Raw genomic sequence first — 3,530 nt, forward strand, 5'->3', positions numbered from 1 at the left:
AACTCTCAGAACTCGTAGTAGATGAAGTAAAGAAGCAGCTACAGAAACATAAGCAGGAAACCCAATCTGAAAAACACACTGCAGTAAAAGAATTTCTAACTGCTTCTAAGGAAGATATTGATAAAAAGAAGTAGTGTGGAGAGCTCCCCAGGGTTCCTATCCTAATGTCCCTGAGAGAAGCGGCATCTGTGAAGTTGTGTCCATAATGTTCTCTTTCAACCTGTTCCACCACCCAATTCCCCAAATCTCCCAGAACCACTTCTCCACACAACACCATTGCTTCTCTGTGTCCATGCTCACAGGGCCTAATGACAGGTCAGATATGGAGAAAGGTGGGAAGATAATTATGCCACCATCAGCCCTCGGTCAACTCAGCTGACTGAACATTACCTATCCTATGCTGTTAAAACTGACCAATAAGAATTCTGACCACATGACACACTGCGGTATGCTTCAATTTGTGGCTGATGAGAGCATCTGCTACTTCCCATACTGGATGATGCAGAATTTGCTGTTGAAAGAAGGGGGGTTGATTCAGGTGGAGAGTGTCAACCTGCAAATGGTCACATACCCAAATTCCAGCCTTAGAACCCTGATCCCCGGACATCACCAACTCCAAAGGAGTATTAGAAAATGCATTAAGAAACTTTGCCTGTCTGACCACCGGGGATGTGATCACCATCAACTACAATGAGATCTATGAATTACAGGCAATGGAAACCAAACCTGACAAGGCTGTGCCCATCATTGAGTGTGACATGAACATGGACTTTGATGCTCCTCTGGGTTACAAAGAACCTGAAAGACAAGTCCAACACTAGAAGTCAACAGAAAGTGATGCTACCCACAGTGGCTATGCTGATGAGCTGGGCTTCTGTGCCTTCTCAGGTTCTGGGAATAGGCTGGATGGAAAAAAAAAAGGTGGGGGGATTGAATCTAGTCCCTCCCTCGTCAATCCTGCAGACACTAAAAGTGGAATTCCTAATTATGAATTTAAACTTGGTAAGATCACTTTCATCAGAAATTCATGTCCAGGGGTTAGGGAGATAGCTCAGTAGAATAAGTGCTTGCCTGGCAAGTGCAAGGTCCTGAGTTTAATCCCCAGTACCAGAAAGAAAGAAAGAAAGAAAGAAAGAAAGAAAGAAAGAAAGAAAGAAAGAAAGAAAGAGAAAAGAAAAGAAATTCACGTCTACTCTTCAAAAAAGCTGAAGAGGATGAAGCTGGAGGTAGATTCATTGCATTCTCTGGAGAACAATCATTATGTAAAAAGGGAATAAAATCCTAAGTCCAAACTATGGCTGATTGGAAAATAAAGGAATCAATTTTAAAAAATATGCCACATCAACAGAGCCAAAGAAAAGAAATCACGTGATTATCTCAATAGATGCAGAAAAAGCTTTTGACAAAGCCCAATACTCATTCATGATAAAAAATTCCATAAAATCAGAAAAGATGATCTTTACCTCAACCTGATAAAAACCAACACCAACATCATAATAAATGGGTGAAAAAAAAAAACCTGAAGGCCTTCACTTTAAAATCAGGAACAAGACAAAGATGCCTACTGTCACCACTCTTAATCAATATAGTTCTGGAAACACTAGTCAGAGCAATTACATGAGAGAAAGAAATAAAAGGAATAAGATTGGAAATGAAGAAATGAAATTATCATTATTTGCAGATGACATAATACTCTACATAGAAAACCCCAAAAACTCCACCAAGACATTTGTAGATTTAATAACCAAATTCAGTAGCATAGCAAGATACAAAGCAACCATAAAAAAATCAATAGTATTTCAATACACAAACAATGAATGCACTAAGATAGAAATTACAGAAATGATGACTTTCAAAAAAAAAAAAAGAAATGATGACTTTCACAAGAACATCCCCCAAAATGAAATACTTGGAATCAATCTTACAAAGGAAGTAAAAGATTTATATAGTGACAATTATTCTACTCTGAATAAAAGTGTTTGAAGAGGATTTTAGAAAAAGAAAAAATATTCCTTTCTCCTGTATAGGAAGAACCAACATTGTGAAAATGGTCATACTCCCAAAATTGTTACACAGATTCAGTGCCATCCTGATTAAAATACTATTAGTATACCTCACAGATCTAGAAAATACATTCCTAAAATTCGTCTGGAACCAGGAGAGACCTAGAATAGCAAAAGCAATCCTGGATAACAAATGTAAGGAAGAAAGTATCACAATTCCCAACTTAAAATTTCACTACAAAGCTACTGTGATAAAATTAGCATGGTACTGGCAAAAAAAAAACCAAAAAACAAAAACAAACAGACCTGAGGATCAATGGAATAGATTAGAAGATGTAGACACGACTACAAACACACTTAGCCACCTTATCTTGGACAAAAGGGACAAACATGTTCATTAGAAGAAAAATAACCTCTTTAATAATAAGTGGTGCTGCAAATACTGGCTTTCCAAATACTGAAGGCTTAAAATAGACCCATGTCTATCATCATGCACAAAGCTATAGTCAAAATGGATCAAAGATTTAAATATTGAGACAAAAACACAAAATCTTCTGGAAGAGAAATTAGTTACTGTGGGAGGCCATTAACTGTTTTATAATAGTGTCAGCCGTTTTCTTAAGTTTCTATTCCCTTGCTGAGTTAAGTTTATGGTCCTTCTCACCTTGCCCATTCCCTGTGAATCACGTGCTATGCCCCAGGGGTCGCACCTTCCCTGTTGCCTAGATACCTGCTGACCCCAAGAGCCGAGACTTCCTCATTCCATCACCCCCTATATATACCCAGAACCTCCCCTGAATAAACGGGACTTGATCAGAATCCTATCTTGTCCTCATTCTTTGCATCTCCTGTCCTTTGTCCCCTCTTCAATTCCCTGCTCCTCCCCCAGGTGACCTTCTTGATTGACCCGCTGGTTCGGGACAAGTTACCAATTTCAAGAACATAGGGGAAGGCTGGCCAAATAGCTCAGTGGATTAAAGTGCCTGCAAGCAGGCGCAGGGGCTGGGGGTTCAATCCCTGGGCCTGCTGTGCTGGCTCCAGCTGGGGTACACTGAGCTGGCAATTGAGACTGGACATGGTGGCACACGCCTGTAACCCCAGCTCTTGGGAGGCTGTAAACGGGCAGATCACTACAAGTCTCACCTGTAGTGACACCCTGAATACCCTGTAGACTCTTTCCTAAAATACAAAAAAAGAACATAGGGGTAGCTAAAGAATTCATGAACAAAAGTCAAACTGCATGGGAGATATTTCAGAGAATCAACAATTGGTATTTCATCTTTTTCAAAATTTTCTGCACATCAAAAGAAACAGCCAAGAGTATAAAGAAAACCCATGAAGTGCGAGAGAATCATAGCAGACTGTCCATCAGATAGAGGACTCCTATCTAGAATATATAAAGATTTTTTTTAAAAAAAATCAGGCCTCCAAAATTTAAAGATCCAATCCAAAAATAAGCATCTGACATGAATATACACTTCACAAATGAAGAGATAAAAAATGACAAATAAATATATGAAAAAAAAT

The 3,530-nt window shown here is 39.0% G+C and overlaps 1 pseudogene; it reads left to right on the forward strand.

The window, feature by feature from the left end:
* The first annotated feature begins 205 nt into the window (after positions 1-205).
* LOC101575709 lies at positions 206-1,285 on the forward strand (annotated as a pseudogene).
* The last annotated feature ends 2,245 nt before the right edge of the window (positions 1,286-3,530 follow it).

Source organism: Octodon degus, unplaced genomic scaffold (genome assembly GCF_000260255.1).
Source record: "Octodon degus isolate 3935 unplaced genomic scaffold, OctDeg1.0 scaffold00395, whole genome shotgun sequence".
Classification (NCBI taxonomy): domain Eukaryota; kingdom Metazoa; phylum Chordata; class Mammalia; order Rodentia; family Octodontidae; genus Octodon; species Octodon degus.